The sequence below is a fragment of the Triturus cristatus genome, chromosome 1_1 (assembly GCF_964204655.1).
Source record: "Triturus cristatus chromosome 1_1, aTriCri1.1, whole genome shotgun sequence".
NCBI classification, from domain to species: domain Eukaryota; kingdom Metazoa; phylum Chordata; class Amphibia; order Caudata; family Salamandridae; genus Triturus; species Triturus cristatus.
In genome coordinates, this window is record NC_140579.1 from 1,010,753,979 (window position 1) to 1,010,772,549 (window position 18,571).

The following is an 18,571-nucleotide window of genomic DNA, read 5'->3' on the forward strand; positions in this document are numbered from 1 at the left end:
CTCCAGCAATCCCTGTCAAAGCAACAGGACCCTGGCACTGTCAGCTTCCTCAGTAGGGCCTATCAATGCAATAGAAACCCGTAAGTGTGAGATTTCTCTAGTAGCTGCCATCAACGCAACATGACCCCTGGCTTTGCCAGCTTCCCTCAGCAATCCCTGTCAATGCATCAGGACTCTGACACTGTGAGCTTTGTCCAACAATCCCTGTCAATGCAACATGACTCTGGCACTGTGAGCTTCCTCCAGCAATCCCTGTCAATGCACCAGGACCCTGGCACTGTCAGGTTCCTCAAGCAATCCCTGTCAAAGCAACAGGACTCTGGCACTGTGTGCTTCCTCCAGCAATCTCTGTCAAAGCGATAGGACTCTGGCACTGTGAGCTTCCTCCAGCAATCCCTGTCAAAGCAGCAGGACTCTGGTACTGCGAGCTTCCTCCAGCAATCCCTGTCAATGCAACAGGATTCCGAAACTGCGAGCTTCCTCTAGCAATCCCTGTCAAAGCAGCAGGACTCTGGCACTGCGAGCTTCCTCCAGCAATCCCTGTCAATGCAACAGGACCCTGGCACTGTCAGCTTCCTCCAGCAATCCCTGTCAAAGCAACAGGACTCTGGCACTGTGTGCTTCCTCCAGCAATCTCTGTCAAAGCGACAGGACTCTGGCACTGTGAGCTTCCTCCAGCAATCCCTGTCAAAGCAACAGGACTCTGGCACTGTGAGCTTCCTCCAGCAATCCCTGTCAATGCACCAGGACCCTGGCACTGTCAGCTTCCTCAAGCAATCCCTGTCAAAGCAACAGGACTCTGGCACTGTGTGCTTCCTCCAGCAATCCCTGTCAAAGCAACAGAACTCTGGCACTGCGAGCTTCCTCCAGCAATCCCTGTCAAAGCAGCAGGACTCTGGCACTGCGAGCTTCCTCCAGCAATCCCTGTCAATGCAACAGGATTCCGAAACTGCGAGCTTCCTCCAGCAATCCCTGTCAAAGCAGCAGGACTCTGGCACTGCGAGCTTCCTCCAGCAATCCCTGTCAGTGCAACAGGACCCTGGCACTGTCAGCTTCCTCCAGCAATCCCTGTCAAAGCAACAGGACTCTGGCACTGTGTGCTTCCTCCAGCAATCTCTGTCAAAGCGACAGGACTCTTGCACTGTGAGCTTCCTCCAACAATACCTATCAAAGCAACAGGACTCTGGCACTGCGAGCTTCCTCCAGCAATCCCTGTCAATGCATCAGAACTCTGACACTGTGAGCTTCGTCCAACAATCCCTGTCAATGCAACAGGACCCTGGCACTGTCAGCTTCCTCCAGCAATCCCTGTCAAAGCAACAGGACTCTGGCACTGTGTGCTTCCTCCAGCAATCTCTGTCAAAGCGACAGGACTCTTGCACTGTGAGCTTCCCCCTGCAGTGCCAGTCAATGCCAAAGGACTCTGGCACTGTGAGCTTCCTCAAGCAATCCCTGTCAATGCACCAGGACCCTGGCACTGTCAGCTTCCTCAAGCAATCCCTGTCAATGCATCAGAACTCTGGCACTGCGAGCTTCGTCCAGCAATGCCTGTCAAAGCAACAGGACTCTGGCACTGTGTGCTTCCTTCAGCAATCTCTGTCAAAGCGACAGGACTCTTGCACTGTGAGCTTCCTCCAACAATACCTATCAAAGCAACAGGACTCTGGCACTGCGAGCTTCCTCCAGCAATCCCTGTCAATGCATCAGAACTCTGACACTGTGAGCTTCGTCCAACAATCCCTGTCAATGCAACAGGACCCTGGCACTGTCAGCTTCCTCCAGCAATCCTTGTCAAAGCAACAGGACTCTGGCACTGTGTGCTTCCTCCAGCAATCTCTGTCAAAGCGACAGGACTCTTGCACTGTGAGCTTCCCCCTGCAGTGCCAGTCAATGGCAAAGGACTCTGGTACTGTGAGCTTCGTCCAACAATCCCTGTCAAAGCAACAGCACGCTGGCACTGTGTGCTTCCTCCAGCAATATCTGTCAAAGCGACAGGACTCTGGCACTGTGAGCTTCCTCCAGCAATCCCTGTCAAAGCAACAGGACCCTGGCACTGTCAGCTTCCTCAGTAGGGCCTATCAATGCAATAGAAACCCGTAAGTGTGAGATTTCTCTAGTAGCTGCCATCAACGCAACATGACCCCTGGCTTTGCCAGCTTCCCTCAGCAATCCCTGTCAATGCATCAGGACTCTGACACTGTGAGCTTCGTCCAACAATCCCTGTCAATGCAACAGGACTCTGGCACTGTGAGCTTCCTCCAGCAATCCCTGTCAATGCACCAGGACCCTGGCACTGTCAGGTTCCTCAAGCAATCCCTGTCAAAGCAACAGGACTCTGGCACTGTGTGCTTCCTCCAGCAATCTCTGTCAAAGCGATAGGACTCTGGCACTGTGAGCTTCCTCCAGCAATCCCTGTCAAAGCAGCAGGACTCTGGTCCTGCGAGCTTCCTCCAGCAATCCCTGTCAATGCAACAGGATTCCGAAACTGCGAGCTTCCTCCAGCAATCCCTGTCAAAGCAGCAGGACTCTGGCACTGCGAGCTTCCTCCAGCAATCCCTGTCAATGCAACAGGACCCTGGCACTGTCAGCTTCCTCCAGCAATCCCTGTCAAAGCAACAGGACTCTGGCACTGTGTGCTTCCTCCAGCAATCTCTGTCAAAGCGACAGGACTCTGGCACTGTGAGCTTCCTCCAGCAATCCCTGTCAAAGCAACAGGACTCTGGCACTGTGAGCTTCCTCCAGCAATCCCTGTCAATGCACCAGGACCCTGGCACTGTCAGCTTCCTCCAGCAATCCCTGTCAAAGCAACAGGACTTTGGCACTGTGAGCTTCCTCCAGCAATCCCTGTCAATGCACCAGGGCCCTGGCACTGTCAGCTTCCTCAGTAGGGCCTATCAGTGCAATAGAAACCCGTAAGTGTGAGCTTCCTCTAGTAGCTGCCATCATCGCAACATGACCCCTGGCATTGCCAGCTTCCCTCAGCAATCCCTGTCAATGCATCAGGACTCTGACACTGTAAGCTTCGTCCAACAATCCCTGTCAATGCAACAGGACCCTGGCACTGTCAGCTTCCTCCAGCAATCCCTGTCAAAGCAACAGGACTCTGGCACTGTGTGCTTCCTCCAGCAATCTCTGTCAAAGCGACAGGACTCTTGCACTGTGAGCTTCCTCCAGCAATCCCTGTCAAAGCAACAGGACTCTGGCACTGTGAGCTTCCTCCAGCAATCCCTGTCAATGCACCAGGACCCTGGCACTGTCAGCTTCCTCAAGCAATCCCTGTCAAAGCCACAGGACTCTGGCACTGTGTGCTTCCTCCAGCAATCTCTGTCAAAGCGACAGGACTCTGGCACTGCGAGCTTCCTCCAGCAATCCCTGTCAAAGCAACAGGGTTCTGGCACTGTGAGCTTCCTCAAGCAATCCCTGTCAATGCACCAGGACCCTGGCACTGTCAGCTTCCTCAAGCAATCCCTGTCAAAGCAACAGGACTCTGGCACTGTGTGCTTCCTCCAGCAATCCCTGTCAAAGCAACAGAACTCTGGCACTGCGAGCTTCCTCCAGCAATCCCTGTCAAAGCAGCAGGACTCTGGCACTGCGAGCTTCCTCCAGCAATCCCTGTCAATGCAGCAGGATTCCGAAACTGCGAGCTTCCTCCAGCAATCCCTGTCAAAGCAGCAGGACTCTGGCACTGCGAGCTTCCTCCAGCAATCCCTGTCAAAGCAACAGGACCCTGTCACTGTCAGCTTCCTCCAGCAATCCCTGTCAAAGCAACAGGACTCTGGCACTGTGTGCTTCCTCCAGCAATCTCTGTCAAACCGACAGAACTCTGTCACTGTGAGTTTCCTCCTGCAATCCCTGTCAAAGCAACAGGACTCTGGCACTGTGAGCTTCCTCCAGCAATCCCTGTCAATGCAACAGGACCCTGGCACTGTCAGCTTCCTCCAGCAATCCCTGTCAAAGCAACAGGACTCTGGCACTGTGCGCTTCCTCCAGCAATCTCTGTCAAAGCGACAGGACTCTGGCACTGTGAGCTTCCTACAACAATACCTGTCAAAGCAACAGGGCTCTGGCACTGTGAGCTTCCTCCAGCAATCCCTGTCAATGCACCAGGACCCTGGCACTGTCAGCTTCCTCAGTAGGGCCTATCAGTGCAATAGAAACCCGTAAGTGTGAGCTTCCTCTAGTAGCTGCCATCAACGCAACATGACCCCTGTTATTGCCAGCTTCCCTCAGCAATCCCTGTCAATGCATCAGGACTCTGACACTGTGAGCTTTGTCCAACAATCCCTGTCAATCCAACAGGACCCTGGCACTGTCACCTTCCTCCAGCAATCCCTGTCAAAGCAACAGGACTCTGGCACTGTGCTTCCTCCAGCAATCTCTGTCAAAGCGACAGGACTCTTCCACTGTGAGCTTCCTCCAGCAATCCCTGTCAAAGCAACAGGACTCTGGCACTGTGAGCTCCCTCCAGCAATCCCTGTCAATGCACCAGGACCCTGGCACTGTCAGCTTCCTCCAGCAATCCCTGTCAAAGGAACAGGACTCTGGCACTGTGTGCTTCCTCCAACAATCTCTGTCAAAGGGACAGGACTCTGGCACTGTGAGCTTCGTCCAACAATCCCTGTCAAAGCATCCAGACTCTGGCACTGTGAGCTTCATCCACCAATCCCTGTCAAAGCATCCGTACTCTGGCACTGTGAGCTTCCTCCAACAATACCTGTCAAAGCAACAGGACTCTGGCACTGTGAGCTTCCTCCAGCAATTCCTGTCAATGCACCAGGACCCTGGCACTGTCAGCTTCCTCAGTAGGGCCTATCAGTGCAATAGAAACCCGTAAGTGTGAGCTTCCTCTAGTAGCTGCCATCAACGCAACATGACCCCTGGCATTGCCAGCTTCCCTCAGCAATCCCTGTCAATGCATCAGAACTCTGACACTGTGAGCTTCGTCCAACAATCCCTGTCAATGCAACAGGACCCTGGCACTGTCAGCTTCCTCCAGCAATCCCTGTCAAAGCAACAGGACTCTGGCACTGTGTGCTTCCTCCAGCAAGCTCTGTCAAAGCGACAGGACTCTTGCACTGTGAGCTTCCCCCTGCAGTGCCAGTCAATGCCACAGGACTCTGGCACTGTGAGCTTCCTCCAGCAATCCCTGTCAAAGCAACAGGACTCTGGCACTGTGAGCTTCCTCAAGCAATCCCTGTCAATGCACCAGGACCCTGGCACTGTCAGCTTCCTCAAGCAATCCCTGTCAATGCATCAGAACTCTGGCACTGCGAGCTTCGTCCAGCAATCCCTGTCAAAGCAACAGGACTCTGGCACTGTGTGCTTCCTCCAGCAATCTCTGTCAAAGCGACAGGACTCTTGCACTGTGAGCTTCCTCCAACAATACCTATCAAAGCAACAGGACTCTGGCACTGCGAGCTTCCTCCAGCAATCCCTGTCAATGCATCAGAACTCTGACACTGTGAGCTTCGTCCAACAATCCCTGTCAATGCAACAGGACCCTGGCACTGTCAGCTTCCTCCAGCAATCCCTGTCAAAGCAACAGGACTCTGGCACTGTGTGCTTCCTCCAGCAATCTCTGTCAAAGCGACAGGACTCTTGCACTGTGAGCTTCCCCCTGCAGTGCCAGTCAATGCCAAAGGACTCTGGTACTGTGAGCTTCGTCCAACAATCCCTGTCAAAGCAACAGAACTCTGGCACTGTGAGCTTCCTCCAGCAATCGCTGTCAAAGCAACAGCACACTGGCACTGTGTGCTTCCTCCAGCAATATCTGTCAAAGCGACAGGACTCTGGCACTGTGAGCTTCCTCCAGCAATCCCTGTCAAAGCAACAGGACCCTGGCACTGTCAGCTTCCTCAGTAGGGCCTATCAATGCAATAGAAACCCGTAAGTGTGAGATTTCTCTAGTAGCTGCCATCAACGCAACATGACCCCTGGCTTTGCCAGCTTCCCTCAGCAATCCCTGTCAATGCATCAGGACTCTGACACTGTGAGCTTTGTCCAACAATCCCTGTCAATGCAACATGACTCTGGCACTGTGAGCTTCCTCCAGCAATCCCTGTCAATGCACCAGGACCCTGGCACTGTCAGGTTCCTCAAGCAATCCCTGTCAAAGCAACAGGACTCTGGCACTGTGTGCTTCCTCCAGCAATCTCTGTCAAAGCGATAGGACTCTGGCACTGTGAGCTTCCTCCAGCAATCCCTGTCAAAGCAGCAGGACTCTGGTACTGCGAGCTTCCTCCAGCAATCCCTGTCAATGCAACAGGATTCCGAAACTGCGAGCTTCCTCTAGCAATCCCTGTCAAAGCAGCAGGACTCTGGCACTGCGAGCTTCCTCCAGCAATCCCTGTCAATGCAACAGGACCCTGGCACTGTCAGCTTCCTCCAGCAATCCCTGTCAAAGCAACAGGACTCTGGCACTGTGTGCTTCCTCCAGCAATCTCTGTCAAAGCGACAGGACTCTGGCACTGTGAGCTTCCTCCAGCAATCCCTGTCAAAGCAACAGGACTCTGGCACTGTGAGCTTCCTCCAGCAATCCCTGTCAATGCACCAGGACCCTGGCACTGTCAGCTTCCTCAAGCAATCCCTGTCAAAGCAACAGGACTCTGGCACTGTGTGCTTCCTCCAGCAATCCCTGTCAAAGCAACAGAACTCTGGCACTGCGAGCTTCCTCCAGCAATCCCTGTCAAAGCAGCAGGACTCTGGCACTGCGAGCTTCCTCCAGCAATCCCTGTCAATGCAACAGGATTCCGAAACTGCGAGCTTCCTCCAGCAATCCCTGTCAAAGCAGCAGGACTCTGGCACTGCGAGCTTCCTCCAGCAATCCCTGTCAGTGCAACAGGACCCTGGCACTGTCAGCTTCCTCCAGCAATCCCTGTCAAAGCAACAGGACTCTGGCACTGTGTGCTTCCTCCAGCAATCTCTGTCAAAGCGACAGGACTCTTGCACTGTGAGCTTCCTCCAACAATACCTATCAAAGCAACAGGACTCTGGCACTGCGAGCTTCCTCCAGCAATCCCTGTCAATCCATCAGAACTCTGACACTGTGAGCTTCGTCCAACAATCCCTGTCAATGCAACAGGACCCTGGCACTGTCAGCTTCCTCCAGCAATCCCTGTCAAAGCAACAGGACTCTGGCACTGTGTGCTTCCTCCAGCAATCTCTGTCAAAGCGACAGGACTCTTGCACTGTGAGCTTCCCCCTGCAGTGCCAGTCAATGCCAAAGGACTCTGGCACTGTGAGCTTCCTCAAGCAATCCCTGTCAATGCACCAGGACCCTGGCACTGTCAGCTTCCTCAAGCAATCCCTGTCAATGCATCAGAACTCTGGCACTGCGAGCTTCGTCCAGCAATGCCTGTCAAAGCAACAGGACTCTGGCACTGTGTGCTTCCTTCAGCAATCTCTGTCAAAGCGACAGGACTCTTGCACTGTGAGCTTCCTCCAACAATACCTATCAAAGCAACAGGACTCTGGCACTGCGAGCTTCCTCCAGCAATCCCTGTCAATGCATCAGAACTCTGACACTGTGAGCTTCGTCCAACAATCCCTGTCAATGCAACAGGACCCTGGCACTGTCAGCTTCCTCCAGCAATCCTTGTCAAAGCAACAGGACTCTGGCACTGTGTGCTTCCTCCAGCAATCTCTGTCAAAGCGACAGGACTCTTGCACTGTGAGCTTCCCCCTGCAGTGCCAGTCAATGGCAAAGGACTCTGGTACTGTGAGCTTCGTCCAACAATCCCTGTCAAAGCAACAGAACTCTGGCACTGTGAGCTTCCTCCAGCAATCCCTGTCAAAGCAACAGCACGCTGGCACTGTGTGCTTCCTCCAGCAATATCTGTCAAAGCGACAGGACTCTGGCACTGTGAGCTTCCTCCAGCAATCCCTGTCAAAGCAACAGGACCCTGGCACTGTCAGCTTCCTCAGTAGGGCCTATCAATGCAATAGAAACCCGTAAGTGTGAGATTTCTCTAGTAGCTGCCATCAACGCAACATGACCCCTGGCTTTGCCAGCTTCCCTCAGCAATCCCTGTCAATGCATCAGGACTCTGACACTGTGAGCTTCGTCCAACAATCCCTGTCAATGCAACAGGACTCTGGCACTGTGAGCTTCCTCCAGCAATCCCTGTCAATGCACCAGGACCCTGGCACTGTCAGGTTCCTCAAGCAATCCCTGTCAAAGCAACAGGACTCTGGCACTGTGTGCTTCCTCCAGCAATCTCTGTCAAAGCGATAGGACTCTGGCACTGTGAGCTTCCTCCAGCAATCCCTGTCAAAGCAGCAGGACTCTGGTCCTGCGAGCTTCCTCCAGCAATCCCTGTCAATGCAACAGGATTCCGAAACTGCGAGCTTCCTCCAGCAATCCCTGTCAAAGCAGCAGGACTCTGGCACTGCGAGCTTCCTCCAGCAATCCCTGTCAATGCAACAGGACCCTGGCACTGTCAGCTTCCTTCAGCAATCCCTGTCAAAGCAACAGGACTCTGGCACTGTGTGCTTCCTCCAGCAATCTCTGTCAAAGCGACAGGACTCTGGCACTGTGAGCTTCCTCCAGCAATCCCTGTCAAAGCAACAGGACTCTGGCACTGTGAGCTTCCTCCAGCAATCCCTGTCAATGCACCAGGACCCTGGCACTGTCAGCTTCCTCCAGCAATCCCTGTCAAAGCAACAGGACTTTGGCACTGTGAGCTTCCTCCAGCAATCCCTGTCAATGCACCAGGGCCCTGGCACTGTCAGCTTCCTCAGTAGGGCCTATCAGTGCAATAGAAACCCGTAAGTGTGAGCTTCCTCTAGTAGCTGCCATCATCGCAACATGACCCCTGGCATTGCCAGCTTCCCTCAGCAATCCCTGTCAATGCATCAGGACTCTGACACTGTAAGCTTCGTCCAACAATCCCTGTCAATGCAACAGGACCCTGGCACTGTCAGCTTCCTCCAGCAATCCCTGTCAAAGCAACAGGACTGTGGCACTGTGTGCTTCCTCTAGCAATCTCTGTCAAAGCAACAGGACTCTGGCACTGTGAGCTCCCTCCAGCAATCCCTGTCAATGCAACAGGACCCTGGCACTGTCAGCTTCCTCCAGCAATCCCTGTCAAAGCAACAGGACTCTGGCACTGTGTGCTTCCTCCAGCAATCTCTGTCAAAGCGACAGGACCCTGGCACTGTCAGCTTCCTCAGTATGGTCTATCAATGCAATAGAAACCCGTAAGTGTGAGCTTCCTCTAGTAGCTGCCATCAGCGCAACAAGACCCCTGGCATTGCCAGCTTCCCTCAGCAACCCCTGTCAATGCATCAGGACTCTGACACTGTGAGCTTCGTCCAACAATCCCTGTCAAAGCAACAGGACTCTGGCACTGTGAGCTTCCTCCAGCAATCCCTGTCAATGCACGAGGACCCTGGCACTGTCAGCTTCCTCCAGCAATCCCTGTCAAAGCAACAGGACTCTGGCACTGTGTGCTTCCTCCAGCAAACTCTGTCAAAGCGACAGGACTCTGGCACTGTGAGCTTCCCCCTGCACTGGCAGTCAATGCCAAAGGACTCTGGCACTGTGAGCTTCGTCCAACAATCCCTGTCAATGCATCAGGACTCTGACACTGTGAGCTTCGTCCAACAATCCCTGTCAATGCAACAGGACTCTGGCACTGTGAGCTTCCTCCAGCAATCCCTGTCAATGCACCAGGACCCTGGCACTGTCAGCTTCCTCAAGCAATCCCTGTCAAAGCAACAGGACTCTGGCACTGTGAGCTTCCTCCAACAATCTCTGTCAAAGCGACAGGACTCTGGCACTGTGAGTTTCCTCCAGCAATCCCTGTGAATGCATCAGGACTCTGACACTGTGAGCTTCCTCCAGCAATCCCTGTCAATGCACCAGGACCCTGGCACTGTCAGCTTCCTCCAGCAATCCTTGTCAAAGGAACAGGACTCTGGCACTGTGTGCTTCCTCCAACAATCTCTGTCAAAGCAGCAGGACTCTGGCACTGTGAGCATCCCCCTGCAGTGCCAGTCAATGCCAAAGGACTCTGGCACTGTGAGCTTCGTCCAACAATCCCTGTCAAAGCATCCAGACTCTGGCACTGTGAGCTACTCCAACAATACCTGTCAAAGCAACAGGACTCTGGCACTGTGAGCTTCCTCCAGCAATCCCTGTCAATTCACCAGGACCCTGGCACTGTCAGCTTCCTCAGTAGGGCCTATCAGTGGAATAGAAACCCATAAGTGTGAGCTTCCTCTAGTAGCTGCCATCAACGCAACATGACCCCTGGCAGTGCCAGCTTCCCTCAGCAATCCCTGTCAATGCATCAGGACTCTGACACTGTGAGCTTCGTCCAACAATCCCTGTCAATGCAACAGGACCCTGGCACTGTCAGCTTCCTCCAGCAATCCCTGTCAAAGCAACAGGACTCTGGCACTGTGTGCTTCCTCCAGCATTCTCTGTCAAAGCGACAGGACTCTTGCACTGTGAGCTTCCCCCTGCAGTGCCAGTCAATGCCAAAGGACTCTGGTACTGTGAGCTTCGTCCAACCATCCCAGTCAAAGCAACAGGACTCTGGCACTGTGATCTTCCTCCAGCAATCCCTGTCAAAGCAACAGGTCTCTGGCACTGTGAGCTTCGTCCAACAATCCCTGTCAATGCAACAGGAACCTGGCACTCTCAGCTTCCTCCAGTAATCCCTGTCAAAGCGACAGGACCCAGGCACTGTCAGCTTCCTCAGTAGGGCCTATCAATGCAATAGAAACCCGCAAGTGTGAGCTTCCTCTAGTAGCTGCCATCAACGCAACATGACCCCTGGCATTGCCAGCTTCCCTCAACAATCCCTGTTAATGCATCAGGACTCTGACACTGTGAGCTTTGTCCAACAATCCCTGTCAATCTAACAGGACCCTGGCACTGTCACCTTCCTCCAGCAATCCCTGTCAAAGCAACAGGACTCTTGCACTGTGAGCTTCCTCCAGCAATCCCTGTCAAAGCAACAGGACTCTGGCACTGTGAGCTTCCTCCAGCAATCCCTGTCAATGCACCAGGACCCTGGCACTGTCAGCTTCCTCAAGCAATCCCTGTCAAAGCAACAGGACTCTGGCACTGTGTGCTTCCTCCAGCAATCTCTGTCAAAGCGATAGGACTCTGGCACTATGAGCTTCCTCCAGCAATCCCTGTCAAAGCAGCAGGACTCTGGCACTGCGAGCTTCCTCCAGCAATCCCTGTCAATGCACCAGGACCCTGGCACTGTCAGCTTCCTCAAGCAATCCCTGTCAAAGCCACAGGACTCTGGCACTGTGTGCTTCCTCCAGCAATCTCTGTCAAAGCGATAGGACTCTGGCACTATGAGCTTCCTCCAGCAATCCCTGTCAAAGCAGCAGGACTCTGGCACTGCGAGCTTCCTCCAGCAATCCCTGTCAATGCAACAGGACCCTGGAACTGTCAGCTTCCTCCAGCAATCCCTGTCAATGCAACAGGACCCTGGCACTGTGTGCTTCCTCCAGCAATCTCTGTCAAAGCGACAGGACTCTGGCAATGCGAGCTTCCTCCAGCAATCCCTGTCAAAGCAACAGGGTTCTGGCACTGTGAGCTTCCTCAAGCAATCCCTGTCAATGCACCAGGACCCTGGCACTGTCAGCTTCCTCAAGCAATCCCTGTCAAAGCAAAAGGACTCTGGCACTGTGTGCTTCCTCCAGCAATCCCTGACAAAGCAACAGAACTCTGGCACTGCGAGCTTCCTCCAGCAATCCCTGTCAAAGCAGCAGGACTCTGGCACTGCGAGCTTCCTCCATCAATCCCTGTCAATGCAGCAGGATTCCGAAACTGCGACCTTCCTCCAGCAATCCCTGTCAAAGCAGCAGGACTCTGGCACTGCGAGCTTCCTCCAGCAATCCCTGTCAAAGCAACAGGACCCTGTCACTGTCAGCTTCCTCCAGCAATCCCTGTCAAAGCAACAGGACTCTGGCACTGTGTGCTTCCTCCAGCAATCTCTGTCAAACCGACAGGACTCTGTCACTGTGAGTTTCCTCCTGCAATCCCTGTCAAAGCAACAGGACTCTGGCACTGTGAGCTTCCTCCAGCAATCCCTGTCAATGCAACAGGACCCTGGCACTGTCAGCTTCCTCCAGCAATCCCTGTCAAAGCAACAGGACTCTGGCACTGTGCGCTTCCTCCAGCAATCTCTGTCAAAGCGACAGGACTCTGGCACTGTGAGCTTCCTCCAACAATACCTGTCAAAGCAACAGGGCTCTGGCACTGTGAGCTTCCTCCAGCAATCCCTGTCAAAGCAACAGGACTCTGGCACTGTGAGCTTCCTCCAGCAATCCCTGTCAATGCACCAGGACCCTGGCACTGTCAGCTTCCTCAGTAGGGCCTATCAGTGCAATAGAAACCCGTAAGTGTGAGCTTCCTCTAGTAGCTGCCATCAACGCAACATGACCCCTGTTATTGCCAGCTTCCCTCAGCAATCCCTGTCAATGCATCAGGACTCTGACACTGTGAGCTTTGTCCAACAATCCCTGTCAATCCAACAGGACCCTGGCACTGTCACCTTCCTCCAGCAATCCCTGTCAAAGCAACGGGACTCTGGCACTGTGCTTCCTCCAGCAATCTCTGTCAAAGCGACAGGACTCTTCCACTGTGAGCTTCCTCCAGCAATCCCTGTCAATGCACCAGGGCCCTGGCACTGTCAGCTTCCTCAGTAGGGCCTATCAGTGCAATAGAAACCCGTAAGTGTGAGCTTCCTCTAGTAGCTGCCATCATCGCAACATGACCCCTGGCATTGCCAGCTTCCCTCAGCAATCCCTGTCAATGCATCAGGACTCTGACACTGTAAGCTTCGTCCAACAATCCCTGTCAATGCAACAGGACCCTGGCACTGTCAGCTTCCTCCAGCAATCCCTGTCAAAGCAACAGGACTGTGGCACTGTGTGCTTCCTCTAGCAATCTCTGTCAAAGCAACAGGACTCTGGCACTGTGAGCTCCCTCCAGCAATCCCTGTCAATGCAACAGGACCCTGGCACTGTCAGCTTCCTCCAGCAATCCCTGTCAAAGCAACAGGACTCTGGCACTGTGTGCTTCCTCCAGCAATCTCTGTCAAAGCGACAGGACCCTGGCACTGTCAGCTTCCTCAGTATGGTCTATCAATGCAATAGAAACCCGTAAGTGTGAGCTTCCTCTAGTAGCTGCCATCAGCGCAACAAGACCCCTGGCATTGCCAGCTTCCCTCAGCAACCCCTGTCAATGCATCAGGACTCTGACACTGTGAGCTTCATCCAACAATCCCTGTCAAAGCAACAGGACTCTGGCACTGTGAGCTTCCTCTAGCAATCCCTGTCAATGCACGAGGACCCTGGCACTGTCAGCTTCCTCCAGCAATCCCTGTCAAAGCAACAGGACTCTGGCACTGTGTGCTTCCTCCAGCAAACTCTGTCAAAGCGACAGGACTCTGGCACTGTGAGCTTCCCCCTGCACTGGCAGTCAATGCCAAAGGACTCTGGCACTGTGAGCTTCGTCCAACAATCCCTGTCAATGCATCAGGACTCTGACACTGTGAGCTTCGTCCAACAATCCCTGTCAATGCAACAGGACTCTGGCACTGTGAGCTTCCTCCAGCAATCCCTGTCAATGCACCAGGACCCTGGCACTGTCAGCTTCCTCAAGCAATCCCTGTCAAAGCAACAGGACTCTGGCACTGTGAGCTTCCTCCAACAATCTCTGTCAAAGCGACAGGACTCTGGCACTGTGAGTTTCCTCCAGCAATCCCTGTGAATGCATCAGGACTCTGACACTGTGAGCTTCCTCCAGCAATCCCTGTCAATGCACCAGGACCCTGGCACTGTCAGCTTCCTCCAGCAATCCTTGTCAAAGGAACAGGACTCTGGCACTGTGTGCTTCCTCCAACAATCTCTGTCAAAGCAACAGGACTCTGGCACTGTGAGCATCCCCCTGCAGTGCCAGTCAATGCCAAAGGACTCTGGCACTGTGAGCTTCGTCCAACAATCCCTGTCAAAGCATCCAGACTCTGGCACTGTGAGCTACTCCAACAATACCTGTCAAAGCAACAGGACTCTGGCACTGTGAGCTTCCTCCAGCAATCCCTGTCAATTCACCAGGACCCTGGCACTGTCAGCTTCCTCAGTAGGGCCTATCAGTGGAATAGAAACCCATAAGTGTGAGCTTCCTCTAGTAGCTGCCATCAACGCAACATGACCCCTGGCAGTGCCAGCTTCCCTCAGCAATCCCTGTCAATGCATCAGGACTCTGACACTGTGAGCTTCGTCCAACAATCCCTGTCAATGCAACAGGACCCTGGCACTGTCAGCTTCCTCCAGCAATCCCTGTCAAAGCAACAGGACTCTGGCACTGTGTGCTTCCTCCAGCATTCTCTGTCAAAGCGACAGGACTCTTGCACTGTGAGCTTCCCCCTGCAGTGCCAGTCAATGCCAAAGGACTCTGGTACTGTGAGCTTCGTCCAACCATCCCAGTCAAAGCAACAGGACTCTGGCACTGTGATCTTCCTCCAGCAATCCCTGTCAAAGCAACAGGTCTCTGGCACTGTGAGCTTCGTCCAACAATCCCTGTCAATGCAACAGGAACCTGGCACTCTCAGCTTCCTCCAGTAATCCCTGTCAAAGCGACAGGACCCAGGCACTGTCAGCTTCCTCAGTAGGGCCTATCAATGCAATAGAAACCCGCAAGTGTGAGCTTCCTCTAGTAGCTGCCATCAACGCAACATGACCCCTGGCATTGCCAGCTTCCCTCAACAATCCCTGTTAATGCATCAGGACTCTGACACTGTGAGCTTTGTCCAACAATCCCTGTCAATCTAACAGGACCCTGGCACTGTCACCTTCCTCCAGCAATCCCTGTCAAAGCAACAGGACTCTTGCACTGTGAGCTTCCTCCAGCAATCCCTGTCAAAGCAACAGGACTCTGGCACTGTGAGCTTCCTCCAGCAATCCCTGTCAATGCACCAGGACCCTGGCACTGTCAGCTTCCTCAAGCAATCCCTGTCAAAGCCACAGGACTCTGGCACTGTGTGCTTCCTCCAGCAATCACTGTCAAAGCGATAGGACTCTGGCACTATGAGCTTCCTCCAGCAATCCCTTTCAAAGCAGCAGGACTCTGGCACTGCGAGCTTCCTCCAGCAATCCCTGTCAATGCACCAGGACCCTGGCACTGTCAGCTTCCTCAAGCAATCCCTGTCAAAGCCACAGGACTCTGGCACTGTGTGCTTCCTCCAGCAATCTCTATCAAAGCGATAGGACTCTGGCACTATGAGCTTCCTCCAGCAATCCCTGTCAAAGCAGCAGGACTCTGGCACTGCGAGCTTCCTCCAGCAATCCCTGTCAATGCAACAGGACCCTGGCACTGTCAGCTTCCTCCAGCAATCCCTGTCAATGCAACAGGACCCTGGCACTGTGTGCTTCCTCCAGCAATCTCTGTCAAAGCGACAGGACTCTGGCAATGCGAGCTTCCTCCAGCAATCCCTGTCAAAGCAACAGGGTTCTGGCACTGTGAGCTTCCTCAAGCAATCCCTGTCAATGCACCAGGACCCTGGCACTGTCAGCTTCCTCAAGCAATCCCTGTCAAAGCAATAGGACTCTGGCACTGTGTGCTTCCTCCAGCAATCCCTGACAAAGCAACAGAACTCTGGCACTGCGAGCTTCCTCCAGCAATCCCTGTCAAAGCAGCAGGACTCTGGCACTGCGAGCTTCCTCCAGCAATCCCTGTCAATGCAGCAGGATTCCGAAACTGCGACCTTCCTCCAGCAATCCCTGTCAAAGCAGCAGGACTCTGGCACTGCGAGCTTCCTCCAGCAATCCCTGTCAAAGCAACAGGACCCTGTCACTGTCAGCTTCCTCCAGCAATCCCTGTCAAAGCAACAGGACTCTGGCACTGTGTGCTTCCTCCAGCAATCTCTGTCAAACCGACAGGACTCTGTCACTGTGAGTTTCCTCCTGCAATCCCTGTCAAAGCAACAGGACTCTGGCACTGTGAGCTTCCTCCAGCAATCCCTGTCAATGCAACAGGACCCTGGCACTGTCAGCTTCCTCCAGCAATCCCTGTCAAAGCAACAGGACTCTGGCACTGTGCGCTTCCTCCAGCAATCTCTGTCAAAGCGACAGGACTCTGGCACTGTGAGCTTCCTCCAACAATACCTGTCAAAGCAACAGGGCTCTGGCACTGTGAGCTTCCTCCAGCAATCCCTGTCAAAGCAACAGGACTCTGGCACTGTGAGCTTCCTCCAGCAATCCCTGTCAATGCACCAGGACCCTGGCACTGTCAGCTTCCTCAGTAGGGCCTATCAGTGCAATAGAAACCCGTAAGTGTGAGCTTCCTCTAGTAGCTGCCATCAACGCAACATGACCCCTGTTATTGCCAGCTTCCCTCAGCAATCCCTGTCAATGCATCAGGACTCTGACACTGTGAGCTTTGTCCAACAATCCCTGTCAATCCAACAGGACCCTGGCACTGTCACCTTCCTCCAGCAATCCCTGTCAAAGCAACGGGACTCTGGCACTGTGCTTCCTCCAGCAATCTCTGTCAAAGCGACAGGACTCTTCCACTGTGAGCTTCCTCCAGCAATCCCTGTCAATGCACCAGGACCCTGGCACTGTCAGCTTCCTCCAGCAATCCCTGTCAAAGGAACAGGACTCTGGCACTGTGAGCTTCGTCCAACAATCCCTGTCAAAGCATCCGGACTCTGGCACTGTGAGCTTCATCCAACAATCCCTGTCAAAGCATCCGGACTCTGGCACTGTGAGCTTCCTCCAACAATACCTGTCAAAGCAACAGGACTCTGGCACTGTGAGCTTCCTCCAGCAATTCCTGTCAATGCACCAGGACCCTGGCACTGTCAGCTTCCTCAGTAGGGCCTATCAGTGCAATAGAAACCCGTAAGTGTGAGCTTCCTCTAGTAGCTGCCATCAACGCAACTTGACCCCTGGCATTGCCAGCTTCCCTCAGCAATCCCTGTCAATGCATCAGAACTCTGACACTGTGAGCTTCGTCCAACAATCCCTGTCAATGCAACAGGACCCTGGCACTGTCAGCTTCCTCCAGCAATCCCTGTCAAAGCAACAGGACTCTGGCACTGTGTGCTTCCTCCAGCAATCTCTGTCAAAGCGACAGGACTCTTGCACTGTGAGCTTCCCCCTGCAGTGCCAGTCAATGCCAAAGGAACCTGGCACTGTGAGCTTCCTCCAGCAATCCCTGTCAAAGCAACAGGACTCTGGCACTGTGAGCTTCCTCAAGCAATCCCTGTCAATGCACCAGGACCCTGGCACTGTCAGCTTCCTCAAGCAATCCCTGTCAATGCATCAGAACTCTGGCACTGCGAGCTTCGTCCAGCAATCCCTGTCAAAGCAACAGGACTCTGGCACTGTGTGCTTCCTCCAGCAATCTCTGTCAAAGCGACAGGACTCTTGCACTGTGAGCTTCCTCCAACAATACCTATCAAAGCAACAGGACTCTGGCACTGCGAGCTTCCTCCAGCAATCCCTGTCAATGCATCAGAACTCTGACACTGTGAGCTTCGTCCAACAATCCCTGTCAATGCAACAGGACCCTGGCACTGTCAGCTTCCTCCAGCAATCCCTGTCAAAGCAACAGGACTCTGGCACTGTGTGCTTCCTCCAGCAATCTCTGTCAAAGCGACAGGACTCTTGCACTGTGAGCTTCCCCCTGCAGTGCCAGTCAATGCCAAAGGACTCTGGTACTGTGAGCTTCGTCCAACAATCCCTGTCAAAGCAACAGAACTCTGGCACTGTGAGCTTCCTCCAGCAATCGCTGTCAAAGCAACAGCACGCTGGCACTGTGTGCTTCCTCCAGCAATATCTGTCAAAGCGACAGGACTCTGGCACTGTGAGCTTCCTCCAGCAATCCCTGTCAAAGCAACAGGACCCTGGCACTGTCAGCTTCCTCAGTAGGGCCTATCAATGCAATAGAAACCCGTAAGTGTGAGATTTCTCTAGTAGCTGCCATCAACGCAACATGACCCCTGGCTTTGCCAGCTTCCCTCAGCAATCCCTGTCAATGCATCAGGACTCTGACACTGTGAGCTTTGTCCAACAATCCCTGTCAATGCAACAGGACTCTGGCACTGTGAGCTTCCTCCAGCAATCCCTGTCAATGCACCAGGACCCTGGCACTGTCAGGTTCCTCAAGCAATCCCTGTCAAAGCAACAGGACTCTGGCACTGTGTGCTTCCTCCAGCAATCTCTGTCAAAGCGATAGGACTCTGGCACTGTGAGCTTCCTCCAGCAATCCCTGTCAAAGCAGCAGGACTCTGGTACTGCGAGCTTCCTCCAGCAATCCCTGTCAATGCAACAGGATTCCGAAACTGCGAGCTTCCTCTAGCAATCCCTGTCAAAGCAGCAGGACTCTGGCACTGCGAGCTTCCTCCAGCAATCCCTGTCAATGCAACAGGACCCTGGCACTGTCAGCTTCCTCCAGCAATCCCTGTCAAAGCAACAGGACTCTGGCACTGTGTGCTTCCTCCAGCAATCTCTGTCAAAGCGACAGGACTCTGGCACTGTGAGCTTCCTCCAGCAATCCCTGTCAAAGCAACAGGAATCTGGCACTGTGAGCTTCCTC